Here is a 20,248-nt window from a genome sequence, read left to right as displayed (position 1 = left end):
CATAAGGGGCCTGATGACTGGCTTGTCCAGAGACTTCTACTGCTAAAACTATACCTCTGTGTCCAGCCATAACTAAAGTCAAAGTATACTATTTAACCAACACTATAGGATGCATCTACAATAAAAAAGTATTTCACTATGAAAGCTACTCTGTAGATATCAATGTAGGGCTGTAAAAAACATGAAAAAGTAGAGAAATGTGACATCTCCAAAAACATAATAATCCTCTAGCAAAAGACCCTGAAAAAGTAAAGAATATGTATGAAATGCATGAAAAGAAATATGAAATAATGATCTTGAAGAAATTTAATGAAGTAGATTCAATGAAATCAGAGAAAGAATTCATGATCTGAATGAGAAATTCAACAGGTATTATGTAAGGGAACCACACAGAAATCTTGGAGTTGAAAAATTCAATGAATGAAATAAAAAATATAATTGAGACTATTGACAACAGACTAGATCAAGGAGAAGAGAAAATTTCTAAACTTGAAGACAGGTCTTTTGAAATAATCTACTTAGGACAAAAAAATTAAAAAGGAATAAAGACAGCCTATAAACCGATGAAACAATAAGGTGATAAATATTCATATTATAGGAATCCCAGAAACAGGATAGAAAAGGCATAGAAGTCTTATTTAATAATAGTTGTAAACATTCTAAATCTTGGGAGAGATATAGGCATTGAGATCTAGAAAGCTTGAAAATCCCCAAATAGATCCAACCCAAAGAGGTCCTCTTCAAGACACATTATAGTCAGTGTCCAAAGTAGAAGACAAAGCATTTTAAAAGTAGTAGATAAGAACATCAAGTCTCATGTAAGAAAATCTTCATATTATGCAGCCTTAAAGATGGAGACTTTACCTCTTTCACGTTTGCATGGATGGAGCTGGAACATACTTTCCTTAGCAAAGTACCTCAAGAATGGAAGAAAAAGTATCCAATGTATTCAGTCCTACTATGAAACTAATTTATAGCTTTCATATGAAAACTATAACCCAATTATAGCCCAAGAATATGGAGGAAAGGGAGGGGAGGGGACGGGGCAGGATGGGTAGAGGGAGGGCAATTGGTGGGACCACACCTATGGTGCATCTTACAAGGGTACATGTGAAACTTACTAAATGTAGAAATGTCTTAACACAATAACTAAGAAAATGCCATGAAGGCTATGTTAACCAGTTTGATGAAAATATTTCAAATTGTATATAAAACTAGCACATTGTACCCCATGATCGCATTAATGTACACAGTGATGACTTAATAAAAAAAAGAAAGTCATTGCATTAGACTGCTTCTACAAGAAATGTTTAAGGATCCTACATCTGGATGAAAAATAAGGATGACTATCATCACGAACACATGTAGAAGAATGAAACTCATTGGTAAAGCAGATCCACAAATAAGAGAAAGGAATCAAACCCCATCACTGCAGGTCATTACAAAAACCAAGAGAGGAAGAAAAGAATATGTAAAACCACCAGAAAATGACAAAAACAACAGGAATAAGCCCACACCTATCAATAACAACCTTTAATGTAAAGGTTTAAATTCCCCTATTAACAGATACAGACTAGGGCAGTGCCTGTGGCTCAAAGGAGGAGGGCGCTGGCCCCATATGCCAGAGGTGGTGGGTTCAAACCCAACCCTGGCCAGAGGGGGAAAAAAAAAGATATAGACTAGGTGAATGGATTTAAAAAAGAAAAACAAGATCCAACTATATACTGTGTATAAGAAAGCCCCCTTCGTCTGAAAAGAAACATACTGAAAGTGAAGGGATTAAAAAGATTTTTTATGTCAATGCAGGCCAAAAAGTGAGAAAAAGGTATTTTTATAGCAGATAAATATTGTGTAGACTTTAAGCAAAAAAGTGTAAAAACTTTGTCTATCCCCTGAGCATTTCCCAAGCTGTGGGGGCCCTGCTGCCCACAGCCCACTCCCCACACTGGTGCAGTGTATTACTCATAGAAAAGTAACTTTTACAAGCTTCCTAAGGTTAGGGACTGTGAGCAGGGCATCTTTAACTTCCTCTGATCCAAGTACATGCATGGTTCTCAACCTGTGGGTTGCGACCCACAGGAATTGTATTAAAGGGCTGTGGCATTAGGAAGGTTGAGAACCACTGGCTTAGAGAAAGGCAAAAACCAGAAGATGGATCTGCCATGTCTGGACTGTCTGGACTCTGCAGAGAAGGCCCCTGTGTCAGTGTCCTATGGTGGCAAGAGTCCCCTGGATGGGACCTGACTCAGCGAATCATATAAAACAGCGGTTCTCACCTTGTTCAGAGAAGAGATTGCTAAAGAGATGGAAGCAAATGAATGGAAGAAAAAAATATGAAGAGACCCAACAAGAAGTCTTGGAGATGAGGAAAATTATGGCTAAATATGAACAAACTATTGCTCAAATGACTGAAGATGAACCAAGGGTAGATATGATCTCTCAGAAGAGCTTCCCACAGGGAGGGAGAGGGGAAGGGGGAATGGGTGGAGGGAGGGGGATTGGAGGGATCACTTCTGTGGTTTATCTTACAAGGGTACAAGTGAATCTTTCTATGAGTAGAATATGAACGTTTTAACACAATAACTAAGAAAACTACATGAAGGCTATGTTAACCAGTCTGATGGAAGCGTTTTGGATTGTGTGTGAAAACACCACACTGTACCCCAGAACTGCATTAATGTACACAGTTACTATTCAATAAAAAAAAAAAAAAAAAAAAAAAAAAGCTTCCCACAGCTGACCATGGAGAAGAACAGACCCTGGCTGACCTTAACTCTGTGGAAAGGTCCCTTTCCCATCTCTTTAGGAGATATGAGAACCTGAAAGAGGTCCTGGGGGTGGGGGGTTCAAGAAGAATGATAAAGCCTTGAAAAATCACGCTCAGGATGACTTAGCCAGAGTTAGACAAGAGCAACAGTCATATCAGGCCCTGAAAAGTCATCCTGAAGGAAAACTAGACAAAGCCAGGGAAGAGATCACGCAGGTTCAAACAAAAGCAAAGTCCGAGAGTACAGCTCTCCACGTTGGACTCCGGAAAGAGCAGATGAAGGTGGGGTCCTCAGAAAGGCCCTTCAGCAGAAGGACCAAGAAACTGAAGAACTAAGAACTGACAAAAATCTGTAATGAGCTCATTGCAAAGCTGGGAAAGACTGAGATTCCCGTTAGCTCAACAGATCTGCATTTGGCTGCTTCTCTCGTGACCACAATTACCTTGCCTTGTCCAGTAATAATTGCCCCTTTGTAGAGAAAAAAACTAAAAAAATCACATGCCTCCTGCTGCCTGTCCTACGCTGCTGCCAATACAACAGCCTGGGAGAGACCTAGAGTGTTACATAGTCCCAAGAGCAGTGTGACCAGACCGGCGGGCATCTCCCATCCCCTCCCTCTGCAGCTGCCCTTAGACTGCTGCCGAGTTTGGGTTTGTGATTTCTCTAGCTTGAGTTTGTTTTAAAGTCACCTTTATTTTTCCAAGCATGTTAAATTTATGGTTCTGTGGCGACTATTTGGGATCATCTCCTTTCTACCACTTGTCTGATTTTTTTGTGGCCCATTTGTTTAATCTTTTAATTTTCAGTATCAGTGGTTTTATTTAAGGAGATAATTTGGCTTATTGTTAACTTTCCCATTTATAAACAAAAAGGAGCTCTGGCTGCCCTTTTATACACACTCTCACACTTAGCCTGTATTTACATTTGCTGCTGATTTTCCCCTGAAGCACAGTCTGATGAGAACTTTTTTGCAGTAGACAGTATTTCCACTACCCGGGGCAGGTTTGAACTGGCCTTCTTTACCATTGGAGGATATTGCATGACAGGGGCTGCATTTGGGGCAGTGAATGGTCTTCAGCGAGGATTGCCTGGTCCAAACCCAGAAATGCACAGATTTTGAATATGGTTGACGAGGCAAGGGTCACTTTGGGCTAATACTCCAGGTTCTCTGGCTTTGCTTGATTGGGCAGTTGGTGTTATGGAAAACAGGAGGTGCAGAAGATGACCTCAATACGGTGGCAGCTGGATTCATGACGGGCATGTTGTATAAATGTGCAGGTGGTCTCTGAAGTGTCGCACGAGGCAGTCTGGCAGGGCGAACACTTTCCAGCCTCTATGCACTGTATAATAACTGGGAGCACATGGAAGGCTCCTCCCTCTAACAGTCACTCTGAAGATTTTGCCAGCTCCTGGAGGACACTTCAGTAGTCATCCAGATCAGTTTATACATCAGTCTGGAGTTATTCTCTCTTGTACTTACAATTAGTTCAAAAAATTGGAGATTCTGGTTTGCTGGGATGAAGATCATGGATGGTTGACCAGGACTGACAATCCCTCCAGCCAGTGGGTTGAAGCCGAAACCCTCTGGTGGCTCACTGAGTAACATGGTTCTTTTCTCTTCAGAAGATCTTGTAGGTAACTATTCTCTCTCCTCCTTTAGAACTGGAAAACCACTGACTCCCAGAATTCAGGTCATGCTGTCAATACCACATCAGCAAGTCTGTTCATTTAATGATCAGTAACTGTAATGTTGCACTGTATTCTGAATAAAGGGTGAAAATATAGAACCAAAAAAAATAGACATAGGTCAATACATTTGCTATCACATGTATAAAATGAAGGACAATAATCATGTGGTCATCTCGATATCAAAAAAGCATTTAATAAAATTCAACATCCCTTAGTGACACAAACGGTGTACCTCAACACAAGAAAAATTATGTACAAGGGCTGTCCAGGAAAGTATCCAGCCATCTGGCATGAAAGATACAGCCATACATGGCTGGATACTTTCCAGACATCTCTCATACAACAAACCTACAGCTAACATTGTACTGAATGGGGAAAATGGAAAGCTTCTCTAAAAAGCTCTGAGCAAGACACAAATGTTCAGTTTACTACTCTTATTTAACATAGTTAGGGAAGTACTAGCCAGAGCACTTAGGTAAGAGAAAACACAAAGATCATCCAAATTGGGAAAGAGGAAGTCAAATTGTCCCTGATTGTAGAAAACATGATCTTACACGTAGAAAAGCCTAAACACTTTACCAAAACTCTTAGAACTGCAAGAAATTGAGTTAAGTTGCAGGGCAAAAGTCAACATATAAAAATCATTAGCATACTTACTAAACCCAAACTAGATGTAAAAGAAATCTAGGCACCCTCTTTAAGAAATGATGCTGGGGCTGGCGCAGTGGGTCACACCTGTAATCCCAGCACTCTGGGAGGCCGAAGCAGGTAGATCACCTGACCTCAGGAGCTCGAGACCAGCCTGAACAAAACTGAGACCCTGTCTCTACTGAAAATACAAAAACTAGCTGGGCATCTTGGCAGGCACCTGTAGTCCTAGCTACTTTGAGGCTGATGCAAGAGGACCACTTGAGCCCAAGAGTTTGAGGTTGCCGAGAGGTATGATGCCATGGCACTCTATCCAGGGCAGTCTTGTTAAGATTGTCTCTCGAAACAACAACAACAACAACAACAACAAAACCAAACAGAAAAACTCCAAGAAATGATGCTGGGAAAACCAGGTTTTCTATGCAGAAGAATGAAACCAGATCCTTATCTCTTCCCATAAACAAAAATTACTTCAAAATGAATTGAAAAATATAAGGTCCAAAATATAAATTTTTTAGGAGAAAACACTGGAGAAATGCTTTAGGATATCGGCTTGGGTAAAGATTTTAAGACCAGCATTTCATAAGGATAGGCGACAAAAGCAAAAAGAGACATGGGGATGTAAAACCAAAAAGCTTCTGAACAGCAAAGGAAATAACAGAGGGAAGAGACCACTTGCACTATGGGGGAAAATATTTGCAAAATATTCACCTGACAAGGGATTAATATCCAAAAGGAGCTCAACAGCATAAAACCAAGTAATTCTATTAAAGGCTGGGTGCGGCGGCTCATGCCTGTAATCCTAGCACTCTGGGAGGCTGAGGTGGGTGGATTGCCTGAGCTCACAGGTTCCAGGCCAGCCTGAGCCAGAGTGAGACCCCATCTCTAAAATTAGCCGGGTGATGTGGCGGACACTTATAGTCCTAACTACTGGGAGGCTGAGGCAAGAGGATGACTTGAGTCCAGGAATTTGCTGTGAGCTATGACACCATGGCACTCTACCCAGGGGCAACAAAGTGAGACTGTCTCAAAAAAAATAAGTGAAGGATCTGAATAGGCATCTGTGCAAACAAGCTATATGAATGGCTAACAAGGATATGAAAAAATGTTCAACATTTCTAATCACCAGGGATATGGCAAATCAAAACCCCAGTCACAATGGCTATTATCAAAAAGAAAAAAAAATTAACAAGTGGTGGTGAGGATGAGGAGAAAAGGGAACTCATATAGTGTTGGTGGTAATGTATGTAGTATATACATTATGAAAAATAGTATGAAGCTTCCTCAACAAAACTGAAAATAAACCTAGCACGTGATTTAGCAATTCAACTACTGGGTATTTATCTAATAGACAGAAAATAAATATATAAAAGATGTATGTTTACCCCATGTTTATTCCAGTATCATTCACAATAGCCAAGATAGGGACTCAGCCTTGGTGCTGAAAACCAGATGAGGGGCCCAAGCTGGAACTGGAGCACGTCCTGCTAAGTGAAATAGGCCAGGAACAGTAAAAGATAAACACCGTCTGCTCTCATGCATATGTGGAAGCTAAAAACAGCTGATCTCATAGAAATAAGAAGCAGGACAGGGGACACTAGAGGCTGGAAGGGTGAGAGAAAGGGAGGGGTAAAAAGAGCCTTGTTAAAGGATAGACAATCACAGCTAGATGGGAAAGAAATAAAACCACTTTGAAAACTCTTTGACAAGACATGTATTTACTAAAGCTCAAGTTGACCCTATGGCCTAGTGAGTTCATTCCTAAGTAGGCAACCAAAATAAGTGCCTGGGCTTTTGCATATTAAACAGGCATATTATTCATAACATTACTGTTTTTAATAGACTCAAACTAGAAGTGATTCAAATGTCCATTCATTTTACAGTAACACAGATGAAGAGGACTATAGCTGTACAGTGAAATCCTAGAAAGTGGTGAGAACAAACGTGATAACAGGAAAATCAGCAAATGTAACTCTGAGCAAATGAAGTTGGACACAAAAGAACTCAAATTGTATGGAGTTAGCGGCGTAAAGCAGGCAAAACAAATATCTGGTGCTAAAAGTCTCTGGTTACCTGCTGGGGAGCGGTAGCCCCTTGAATAGGCTCACGTGGGCTTTCTGAGATGGCGTAGTGTCTTACTTTTTGATCTGAGCACTGATTACGTGGGAATATCTATTTTGTTAAAGAAATGGAGCTCTATAGTTATTCTTTTTGCGCTTCTATGTTTGCTATATGCTTATGAAAAGGAGATTGTTTTTAAAAGTATGGAAAGTATGGAAATATGATGAAATACTGCTTCTACAAATTGATGTAAGGTCTTGTGAATCCTGGAATAATAGGTGATATAGCTTACGTGTTAAAATAATTCAAAGACAGCAAATGCAGCTCTTCAAATGTTTCTAACCATTCTAATGAAGTCTGAATATCTGTTCTCATTCCTGCCTTTTGTCAATTAGAAGTCACTTGAATGTCTTTCAGTTTTCCACCTTATTTTCTTTTCCATAGGTCTTTTTCTTTTCAAAGATATATTTAAAATGGCTTCAAAAATTGGGGGAATCGTAGAGGATAAAACTCACCAAACAAATTGAGATAGGTGATGGATCTCACCTCATTTTCTTGTATTGCCAGGTTTCTTTACAGTTTTCAAAAGTGATGTCCTGTATCCATCCCAGGCAGTGTCTAAAACGAGATATCACACTGAACAATTAGCTGCGTTTCTTGGCGGCTGTGTCGGTGTTCCTGTGGGCACCAGTGGAGTCACTGCAGTCCCTCACACCAGGGGTCCAAGTGTGAAGGAGTCTGAGAACGTAGTTATGCGGCAGATAATTTCATACAGTGGAGGCCCAATGACATAAACCCAATTGCAGACAGGGATCTGTGGTTTGCCAAAATGAATAATATTGTATTTCCAAAAATGGCCAGTCAAATGTAGCTCTGTGGAGAAACTGAAGTTGCTGATACATGCACATTTCGAGGCAGCTCTTCCTTCCACAACAGCTTTGGCAATGAGTAATCAGGAAAGAGGCTGGCTCTGTGTGTGTGTGCACACGCGCTTGTGTGCATGGGGGTGGTGGTGGGGGGAGTCTAGCCAATTATTAATGGAAATATCTAGTTGGCTTAATGGCCCATATGGAAGAGATCAATATTTCAGGAGACTGCTGGTCTAGGAAACATTTTAAAGTAAAGATGTCCTTTATAAAAGACGAAATTATGACATTAGTGGAAAGAAAAAAGATAGATTTTCAAGGAAACATAAATTCATGTCATAAGTTGTTTCTTTAAGAGCCCTACTTTCAGGTAGCCAGCACGTCATGTTCCTCTGATAGACAGGATTGCAATACTGCAGGGAGGGCTGTAGCATCTTCAAAGCCATGCCATGCGGGGAGTTATAATAGCTACTTTTGAAAGCATCTACAGCGGCCCAGGTTTTTTATACAGGATTTTATTTAATTCTTGAACAACCCTGGCCCTAAGGCCAGCAGCATGAGCAGCTTCCCATTACTGGGTGTTTGACTGCCATGGACCACTTGAAGGATATAATTTAAAACACTCTCAAGGTGTGATACCAATTTTTCAGAGAAAAACAAATTGCAATCCCATACTAATGTATTTAGCTGATATAAATTAAAGTGCAGTCCTTTGGAAGCATGAGAGAAGGATAAAGAAAAGCCGAGGGAAGGAGGAAAAATGAGGTTTCAAAATGTGGGGGACCTGGCTCTAAGTTCTACATGAAGCTCTTGTGTCCGGGAGTTGGTGTGGAACAGGTGTTACGGACCTGTCATTTTTTCCCCTGAATCTGGTTTTTTGTTCTGCTTATCGGGTGAGAATCATACTGAGGTGAGGACAAGTGAGCAAAGATGCATTTTCCCTCCACACGTGGCCCCTAAAAACAAGAAATCTCCACTTACAACGGGAGCAGCAAAAATCTCTCAATGCTGGGTGATTAAAACGACTTTTGTTTTCAAGAATAGTTTTAACTCCCTAAATCTCATTGAGTTTTGCTTTATGTTTTTACTCTAAAACTTACTCTTCACTTCCTTCCCCTACCCACCCTGTTCTCCTAACATAGAGATGATTCCCTAGTCACTGTATTGAGTCTCAGAGAGATGAAATACTCAAAGTTAGAAAACGACTGATTGGTGGTATTGAGACTAACCAAAATTCCCCGACTTCAAACACATTCCATCAGGAATATGCAGCCCTTCTTTGGTGCACCATAGCTGTGGGCAACATGAAGGCTGTAGCCCTCCGATTTCGTGCCTACCTAGGGAGGCATAGACCCGGATACGCAGGCAGAGACTCTGACTCAGTGGATCTGGGAGGCGGGGTTTATTTTCTAAACAGGTGAAGGGAAACTGGTGCATGGGATAAAATGGCCACCCTCTGAGAAACGCGCACTTCCTTTTGAAGATTCCAGAAGAAAATTTTAATTTTAAACTAAAAAAAGTATCTCTTATCACCTAAGAAATACAAAGTTATAATTTTGAATATGCCCTGTTTAAACTCTAATTTCATGATACCCCCTGAAGATTCTGATTTTTCTTCCCCACGTCCTGGGAGCTGTATCTGGTTTGAGAATTTCTGCTCCATAGCGTTTTTGTGCTAACCGACCTAAAACAAAGTTTCTTTCTAATAATCTAGTGATAGTATAATTTTATGACTCTGCCATTAAGGCAATGTTATGAAGAAAAAAAATTCTTCTTGAACTTGTTAAATCCTCTTTCATTTTAAAAAAATAGTATGACCCAGGAATTAAGCCATTAAACATGGGAATATCTCTATTTCATCTTTATTTCCTATAATATATTAGGAGGCATTTACAGATAGTGGCTACAGAGATTTGGAGTCAGGGTGGTGTCTCTTAACTGCCTGTTAGTAGCCATGTGACCTGTGGCATGTTAGCTAACCTCTGTACACCTCAGTTTCCTGGCTCGTAGAATAGGGATCCTAAGGGGACCCAACTAACATACTAGCTCTGTGGATTGAATGAGATTATGCACAGGCCTTGGCACACGTGTACTGAGGACTCAATAGAGCTTAGCTTTTATTTTTTTATTACAACGTGGATTAATTTCCTAGGGCTGCTATACAAAATTACCAAGAGCTGTGTGGCCTACAACAACAGAAATTAATTCTCTCAAAATTCTGTGGCCAAAAAGTCCAAACCCAAGGGGCTGGCAAGGCCATCCTCTTGCCAGAGGCTCACAGCGGCTCTCAACCTGTGGGTCGCGACCCCTTTGTAACAATGAAAATACATCTCGGCATTGGGAAGGTTGAGAACCACTGCTCTAGAGGAAAATCCTTGCCTCTTCCTGCTCCTAATAGCTCCAGACTTGCCTTGGTTTTTGGCAGCCCGACTCCAGCCTCTGCCTCTGCTTTAAAACGGCCCTCTTTTCTCTGTGTCTTCTCTGTAAGCCTTTTGTAAGGACACTTGTCCTTAGATTTAAGGCCTGCTGGGCTAATCCAGGATGATCTTGAGATCTTTAACTTAATTACATCTACAACAATCCTTTCTTCCAAATAAGGTCACGTTCACAGGTGCAGGGGATTAAGACGTGAACAGGTTTGGAGGGCATCATTCGACTTACTACACAGCAAATGCTTAGCATAGTACTTTTTAAAAAAGAATTTTCATATACATCGTCTCATGTAAAATTGTAATTCTTACAACATTCTTGTAAAGGAGGAATGAATACATAACCCCCGCCAATCCAAGAATGTGAAAGTGACTAAGAGAGTGGGAAAAGCAGAACGCAAGAGATTATGTATGGGGGTGCTGAGCAAAGCTTCATGGAAAAAAACCAAAGTCTAAATAGACCTTGAGGACGGGTGGAATTTTGAACTTTAGATTTCTTTTGTATTTAACAGGCATAATAATTAAAATTATAGGCTTGCTCTCAGCATTAAGGGACAGGACCCAGGGAAAGCACTCAGTACATAGCCTGGTATATAGTGTTTAATACCTGTCTGTAATAAGTCCTATGAAATGTTGCTTTTTCAACACCTGCCAAATAAAGGCTAAAAATCACTAGTAACTTTTCTTGCCGTGGGCACAATATTATACCCATTATACTTTTAAAAAGTAAAGAGAGCGAAACATTTTAAACAGTGGTTTTGATAAGTCCTTTGGCAAATTGTCAATCATTTTACAAGATCTTTAAAAGGTGACGCTTATCCTAGAATATTCTGCCACCTGCAGGTAACCAAGGGCTGGTACAAGTCTCACAAAACCCAGCTGCGTTTGTTAATATGCAGCAGCTTTTGACGCAGGGGCCCTGCTCAGACTTGAAGAAGTGCTGTGAAAACTTATTCCTTTCTTGTTATTGTCAGCAGTTCTTAATCGGAAGCTCTGCTTTAGAGACGACATTAAAAGATATTTTATGCTTTACTCCTAATTCTCCCGATTTTTGAATTTCAGAAAGAGCATGGAAACTCAGCTTTTAATAGATCGCTTAACCATCTAAAGCAGTCTTTTCCAAAGTGTTATTCCTGGATCAGCAGCAGTATCTGGGAGCTTTTCTGAAGTGCAAACACTTGGGCTGTACCCCAGAGTTAGGAATCAGAAGCTCTGGGGTGGGGTTCAGCAATCTGGGTTCTAACAGGCTTGGCAGGTGGTTCCAAATTTGAGAATCACTGATTTGGTTGTTGGAAGTGGGTGGGATGGTGATGGGGCCAAGGCTGCATGCTTGTAGCAGTGGGAAGGGAAGAGACCAGAGAGAAAAGCCAAACCCACCTACATGGCTCCATGAATCAATAAACAGAAAATGTTAATTTTTGTTAAAAACATATCTCATGTATTGGAAATATTACAACTTCAGTATTTCTTTCTTTCTAGCAAATGAATTATATTTTTTCTATCGGAACAATAAAGGAAATGTGGGCTTTGTTTTCTACTTTCTCTTACATTAAAATTATTTATGAGATTAAACTAAATCTCTTAACGAAAATTTTACTCACGTGCATAGCTAGAACCTAAACCGCAAATCTTTTAGAATTAAAAAGGCACAATATTCCACCTTACTTAATTTAAAAATCAGCAAAAACTCATAAAAGTAGGTAAATTTTATTATCAAGTATCTTAATATACACTAAGATGGGAGAATAATCCTATTTGCAAACGTGTATTGGAAATCGAGGCATATTCGCTTTTAATCATGTAAAGATCTCAGGATTTTTTCACAGTACAAAATGCATTTGGGCTTTTAAGTCTCTTTGGCTAAAAGGCGTGCTGGAGAGGGTAAAAATGCAGGGACTATACATGGAGAGCTGGTAAAAAACAAGAAGCTGGTCACGACAGGGAAGGGAGGCTGACAAGAGCATTTCTCCCCCTCAGCAACATCTCCCGGGGGTTAAGGGGAGCAGAACGCAACTGAGCAACACTTACTTGGTTCTTCCCAAGGCCGTCTGGGGCAATGGTGGATGGCGATTAGCTCTGTGAAGTCAGCATCCACCTTCGCCCCAACTTGCTGCCGGAGTCACTCCAGCTTGCCACTTACGCCCTCTAACCTCAGTTCCCTCATCTGCAAGTCAAGGGTAACAACACGTCCTACTTCATGAGGCCCTAGTTAGGGCTTAATAAGGCACTGGTTCTCAAACCCGGCTGCACAGCAGCATCATCTGGGGATCTGCAGCAATGACTACGATAAGGTGAAAGCACTTAGCGTGACGTGTACCCTGGAATAGGAGTGGACGGCATTAGCAATCATCTTTGCCGCACACAGGTGTTTTGCTAAATGGTCGCAGGACAGGGAGTACATCAGTCACCTGGGAAACATGGACATCCAGGCCCCACTGGGGCACTCTGATGTGCTTGATCTGAAGTGGGGCCCTCAGCATTTGCCCAGACTCTCTAGGTGACTGACATGGAACTAAGGATGGTAGAGTTGCTGTGCTCTTTATTGACAAAATAAGGGTTTTCCCCGTTAGGTGTCCACAATCTCACTAAGGTGTCAGACAGAATCAAGGTGACAAGATACCCATGATATGTTGATATCCTAAGACTTGAGCACTTAACTACGTGCTGGACCTGTGATAAGTGCCTTACACAGATCACACTGCTTTATGGTAACACCATAAGATAGATACTATTATTATTATTCATAGAAAAAATACTTAATGTCTTCATTACTTTCTCTTTTTTTGAGACAGTCTTACTCTGTTGCCCCGGGTAGAGTGCCATGTTGTGGTGTCATAGCTCACAGCAACTTCAAACTCTTGGGCTCAAGAGACTCTCTTGCCTCAGCCTCCCGAGTAGCTGGATCTACAGACGTCAATTTTTCTATTTTTAGTAGAAATGTTACGTGTCTCACTTTTGCTCAGGCTGGTCTCAAACTCCTGAGCACAGGCAATCCACATGCGTTGGGCTTTCAGAGTGCTGGGATTACAGGCGTGAGCCACCATGCCCGGACACATTACTTTCTAAGAAGTCAAAGACTTCCTTGGTTCATGGAAACAGGAGATGACTTTGGAACTGTAACAAGCATGCAGATCACAGTCAGGGCCAACCTCTTGCCTAATGAAGGCTGAGACATCTGAAGTGTCTGAAGAGACCAAGAGGGCAGAAACCAGACATGGGGGTGGGAAGTAGAGGAGGAAGGCTTGGGCGGAAGGAACGTTTGAAGTTGGTGTGTATAAATGTTCAAGTAAAAGGGATGTTTAATAAAACATGAATGTACAAAATGCACGGTGGAACTGCATTTCTTATAGAAACCTGTCTGTGAACTAGTAGAGGAGGAGATTAGGCAGTCGGCTGTGGACAAGGCTTACAGCTGACCCCTGGGTGACAGCCTCTGCCCAGTGTTACAGGTGAAATACATCATCCAGAGATAAGTGCTAGAGAGAGCGGAGCTGGCTCCCAGCCCTGACCTTCTATCCACTTCATGTGTTAGGCAGATCCTGGCTGGAGGTGTATCCAAGTGTTACAGATAGACATCTTTTCCCTGGAGGAGTCAGGATGGACTTGAAAAGGAAGATGTTTGGGAATGGAGCATGCTTGGCCTTAGGCAAGGTGGGTAGAAGAGGGCAGTCTGCTCGGGTGGTGACTGGGCAAAGCCTCCAGGTGAGGAAGTGTGAGGTGAAGGCTGTGTATGTGTTTAGGCAACATGGAGTGATCTTAAGCGGCCAAAAGAGAGAACTAATGTCAGAGCACAGTGAGAAACTGCGGCCAAATGGAGGCTTGGGTTAGACTTTAGAGCTCTGCATTTTGGAAGCTTGGATTTCAATTGCAGAACAGTGGGGAGCTGCTGTAGATTTTTGAGCAGCGAAATGACTCGATAAGGAAATAGACTGCAGTGTAAACCATGGCTGGCAACAGTGAGTTTTCCTGCTACAAATCAAACCATAGAATTTTTAGAAGGAAAGAGACTTTTGAACTTATTTGTCTATTAGTGTTGAGCTGGTGGCCCATGGGCGACATGTAGTTCAAGACATGTTTTGGACCCCCGGTGTCGCATCTGTTCTTATCTCCGCTACCTTTTATCCAGAACATTCCCCCTCTAGTTTGTGGTGTCTTCTCCTGGTGCGTCCACGGATGCACTTTTTAACAGTACAATGCACAGATCTCCCAGGCCGGATTGTAATTGTGCCAGTCGATTAATGGCAGCACATCAGCATTCATTCCTCAAGAAAGGGCTCTCGTTCCCGCCAGAACTTCCTGCGTTTATGAAGATGTAAAGCGTGGAAGACTGGAAGACTGGCATCACCACGATGAAACACATTTCTTTATTCTGGTTGTCTCTTGAGTCCTTGCCACACCTTCCTCTCTTTCTGTTCTTAAATAAGCCACAGATTAATTGGCCAGAATTTGCATAACCCTTCATTTCAGAGCACAAAGTAATTGGAAGGGGGAAAATAATAGTCTCCATTTTAAAATTGAAGGCTTATTCTTAATGATTTTTTCTGTGGTCAGGGATTGAGAACACACAACTTAGTAATTCATGGGCAGCAAAGTGTAAGAACATATTACGCTGGCCTCCACTTAGGCATTATTGTTACTTTGGGCCAACTAACTATTGTGGGGTCCCATGTGTTGTAGGGACCCTTCTTGTTCTTTATCCACTAGATGGCAGTAGCACCAACACACCCAGTCATGACAGTCCAAACATTTCTCCAGCATTGACAAATGACCCTAACAGAGGGTGAGGGGGCAGCATCTCCCCCGATTAACAATCACTGCTTTATAACAGTCTTAACTTTGCTTTTCAACTTTTCACCCCAAACTCTCTAGACAGCACAGTTCTTAGAAATATAAAATTCGGCGGTAAGTGAATTAAAATAATAAAATCAAACGTGTTCCTTTTTTAATTAAAAGTTTAAGTGCATTAAAATGAACTTTCTAAAAGTTATAAGTAGATGAGAACATGTATTAAAAAGATCTCGAAGTAGTCCGAGCAATCCGAAGGAAAAAGGAAGGATAAGAAAAATATTTTGAAACTTGAAAACTATGTCCCTCTCTGAAGAAATTAATGGTGATTTTTAATGCTACTTTGCAGTCTGGGGGACGTGAGTAATGGTGCCTTTCTTCTTCCTTACCTGGAGTAGAGTAGAATATCTAAATATTGAATCTAGAGTAAGTTTCAAAGCTTGATGTAGGAACTGGTAACTAATAAGATGCAAAGAGAGAACATGAAAGTGACAAAGATTAAAAATACCGTTTCTTACACAATGGTTATTTTTTAGAATAAGCAACATGAAATTCATTTCCAAGTTCCTGGGGCTATTAAAGAGAAAACACAGCAAGAAATAGTTTAGGTTCTCGTTTGCTGTGTTTCATCAGGTCTTACGCAACGTACTTGTATTTTAAACACCTGTTGTAGTTTAAGTAGTGTAAAAATGAATGATTATGGAATCAGGGCACTGTCGCATGGACAGAATCTTAGAGAACGCCTTGTCAGGCAGTTCTTAAACCTGGTTGTAGATTTCAAAGATTTGAAGAGCTTCTTAAAAATGCAGGTGTTCAGACCCTAGTGACAGATGTTCTGATTTAATTGGTCTAGAGCAGGCTGCACTATGGTTTTTATTTTTTTAATTTTTTCTCCGTTTTTAAAACATAAATTATAGTTTTATAGGGTACATGTAATATTTTGATACAGGCATACGGTGTGTTAATTAAATCAGGGTCAGTGGGATGTCCAACACCTTAGACGTTTAATCTCTCTTTGTGTTAGGAACATTCCACTTCCACGCTTTTAGTTATTTTAATTTAAAGTGTACCCTAACTTATTTGTTGATTGCAGTCACTTTGTTGTGCTCTCAGATTTGTTCATTCTATCTTATTATATATTTTTGTACCCACTAATCATCGCCACTTTATCCCCCAGCCCTTTGCTTGCAGTAGTTTTAAATATTCCTCAGGTGATGCTAATCACCACTGGTCTAGTCGGTGGGTTGTAAGTCCATTGGAACTCAAGCTGCCTCGGGGGCTGAGGCCAGTTCACTGGGGAGGAAGTTGGTTCCAGGGACCAGAAATTTATGTAAATTAAGTGGCAGTCACAGTGCGAGACAGTAGAAGCTGGGGAAGGCTGTGGCAGATCAGAGAGCGGATGCTCTGCCTATCAGCGGTTCTCAACCTGTGGGTCGCGACCCCTTTGTAACAATGATAATAGATCATTATGAAGGGTGAGAACCACTGGCAGATGCTTTTTGCTGCTTATTTACGGCCAATGGAAATAATGCCTTGATTTTTGATGGAGAAACTTCAGAATATGTCTGGTTTCCAATATTTTGAGCACTGTAAGAGGCCAAAGGAAGCATATCTGTGGGCTGCCAGTCTGCATCCCTAAATCCAGGCCAATTTACTTGTTTTGCTACTGAGAAAAGTAGAACCAGAAATTATAGAACTGTCTAGATGCCATGGTTAGTGGCTGAATAGAGAAGGACCCAGAGCCTCACTCCAATCGTCTTGTTATGGTTTTTCTCCCCTAGATAATGAGATTGTCAACTAGGTGTGCACAGTGTACCAGGCACTGGGCTAAGTGGAACACACGTACCTCTCAGGGAGTCAAAGGAATAGGTGCCAATACTATCCCCATTTTACAGATGGGGAAGGTGAGACTAAGAGACATTGACTCACAGTGGGTCAGCAGAACACGGCACTAAATTCAGGTTCACCAGGCAAAGCTTGTGCTGTTAATTGTTTGCACCCTGCTCTCCTGGAAGTTTCTTTCTAGGATGTGTGAGAAGTCTCTTAATTCCACTTAGAAGATACATATGTAGCTCTAACTTTTGGGGCATAAATCAAGATCCAACCCAGTGAGGCTCTGTCTGTGCTGTACCCATCTTTGCTGTTTCTGATTGAAACTGACTCTACTTAAAGTACAAGGTCAGCTCTTGACCAGATCTGCTGGAAACCCAGGAAAAATGACAGCCCTAATGAAATGCAGGAAGACCCTGCCAGGCTTGCTGTGGCTGTGCACATTGGCCTCTTTCAGAAAAGACAGAATAAATTAAACATTGGCCTCCTTGTCACTCCCTGGACTCTTAGCCTGTGTCCAAAGACAAAGACTTCCACTAACAGACAGTGTAAGGACACACTGGTGTCACAATGGAAAATAATGAATTTAAGAAGCAGTGAGGAAGAAAAATGAAGAAGGCTTACCTCTAGAAGCCAGTCCGAATCAATAAGCACGTTTACATTACTGATTCAGCATTCTCTCCCTCTGTCTGAACTCAAGCCAGCATCCTTCCAAGGACTGACGGTCCTAAAGTGTACAAATAGCCTTCAGATGGTCACCAAGTCAAAAGAAGTCCTCACCTTCGCTTCCAAGCATGAGTGTTTGAATGATAAACATAAACTGAGAGTTCGTTCACTCGGTATCTAATACTTACTCTGCAGCGCTCTATACTAAGGCCTAGGAAGTTGGCACTGTAGGACATTACACGATCCGACCCCAAGGATTTCACTGCGAATTGGAAAGGCAGTATATATTGAGTGGTAAAGCAACAGTAGTCACAATTATTGCTGCGAGTTCGGAATTGCTATTGTGAGTTTTAAATCGCTTTTATTTTACCTGAGGTGTAATTTAGTTATAGAAAACATAAGGACAAAGAGATAAAATGCCAAAAATGTCTTCATCTGTCCTCCTTCCACTCTAGAAATCTCTAGTATCATTATCTGGGCGGGCTTCTTTGAACGTTTGATATGTACTTCTAAGTGGCTTGCTCTCTTTTTCAACCCACGTGGGGTTATAAAGTGAACAGTGGTTTATAACTTGCCTTATTCTCCATTAGCTTCACATAAAGAGCTGCAGAAGGAGGTCAAGATGCTTCCTCGCCTGGGGCTAGTTCACAGGGAGCAAGTGAACAGTGGCCACTCTGGGCTGGCTTTGTATGGACTCAAAACACACAGGTGCACGCAGACCATAGGAGAGCTGTGATTATGGGGACAGGGAGCCCGAGTTCTGGAGTGGAAACAGAATGGATCAGTAACCACCACATCAGCCCCTTCTCACTTCAGTGGGCATAAGGGAAGTTTAGACAGATCTCACTGTTTTATCTTGGAATACAGATTCCAGTCAGATCAATCACTGATTGACATCTAAGCTGACAAACAGCACCCAATGCGACTGCTATTCTTGACTTTTACATTGATTATCTCAGCCTTCGGCTGGGTAGACTAGTAGGGGATGCCTTTCCTCACTGTGCAGATCATTGCAAATCACTGATCATTGGTTCATCCACTGAGCATCCAACAGTAACATAATCAGCATCGTTACTATGGCAGGCACTGCAGAGATAACCAAGATCAAGAGATATTCTTTGGCTTTGAGAAGCCTCTAGTCCAGTATGAGAGAGAGAAAAGGCAGCAATCGGTTATATGAAATGATTCAAATCATCTTAAAATAACTGGCTGCCATGGGAGCACAAAAGCAGGAAACCAAGACAGATGTAGGAGCTCCAGGAAGCCTTCCTGGAAAGCAGCAAACCTAAGTGTGGTTAGAAGGAATCCTTTTTTTTGAGACAGAGTCTCACTATGTTGCCCTTGGTAGAATGCCATGATGGCACAGCTCACAGCAACCTCACACTCTTGGACTTAAGTGATTCTCTTGCCTCAGCTTCCCAAGTAGCTGCGGCTACAGGTGCCTGCCACAATGCCCGGCTTTTTGTTGTTGTTGTTGTTGTTGCAGTTGTCATTGTTGTTTAGCTGGCCCGGGCTGGGTTCAAACCTGCCAGCCTGGGTATATGTGGCTGGCGCCCAACCCACTGAGCTATGGGCACCGCCAGGTTAGAAGGAAACTTAGCCATTTTTTGTTCATCCATACAAGGTATTTGAAGGGGACACTAGTGTGGTGGTTAAAAGCAAAGCCTTTGGAATCAGATATGGATTCAGATCCCACGTCTGAATACTTGAAACCTCATACTCCTGGATTGTGCCTCTATTTTGCAATTTGTAATAGGACCACAGGACCCCTGCTCCTCCGTGTGACTGAGGTGGTCTGGAGTGCATTCTGTGTATGGTATAATTTCCCTTTGGCTCCTTGCTGCTGCCATCCTCCCATCACACCCAAGATTGCTTCTAGCCTCAGGCTCCCAGGTAGGGTATTGTGCTCTAGACACATATAGTCTCTAGACACGGCCAGTCTTGTGTCACTTGGAAAAAAGTAATCCAGTAATCAAGCTTATTTCCTAAATCTCAGTGAACTTGCTATAATTTCCCTTCAATACTATAGCGCCTGAGATGCTGTAGTCACTAAATGAATATTTATCCACCACATGGACAGATGGTGGTTGAAAAAACAGAGTTGAGAGTAAGGCCATCCTCAGCATCCTTAGAGCTGTAGTCTCTCCTCAAAAGGATTCCTTGAAATCCCATCTTTGCCACTCATTACTGCTTCACTGCTCATGAAATGCTCTTTCCCCAAAGGCAGCCTCTTGGAATTTTTTCCTGCTTGCTCCTGGAGAAATTAAATAAAGCAAACTTGTTGTACTGAAAAGCCTCTGAATATCTTAACAGATGGTGGATATATTTTCTTCCTACCATATCTCCCAATTTTATAATTTCTGGTCATGGAAGTGGTTCATATTCAGACCTCTTTCGTGACTACTTTGTGGGTAAGTTCTTGGAAAAAAAAATCATCTCTGGTTAAAACAAACATGGAGATGCACAGAATAGAGAGGAAAGAAGGAGGGCAAGGGAAGGGAAATCT

At 41.6% G+C, this 20,248-nt stretch overlaps 1 pseudogene; it reads left to right on the top strand.

The window, feature by feature from the left end:
• LOC100954582 overlaps positions 1-3,244 on the top strand; it is a 54,036-nt pseudogene extending 50,792 nt beyond the window's left edge.
• The last annotated feature ends 17,004 nt before the right edge of the window (positions 3,245-20,248 follow it).

This window comes from Otolemur garnettii, unplaced genomic scaffold (assembly GCF_000181295.1).
Source record: "Otolemur garnettii isolate 467f Iridium unplaced genomic scaffold, OtoGar3 scaffold00015, whole genome shotgun sequence".
Classification (NCBI taxonomy): domain Eukaryota; kingdom Metazoa; phylum Chordata; class Mammalia; order Primates; family Galagidae; genus Otolemur; species Otolemur garnettii.
Note: the sequence above shows the minus strand (reverse complement) of the source record. Positions and strands in the feature narration are given on the sequence as shown.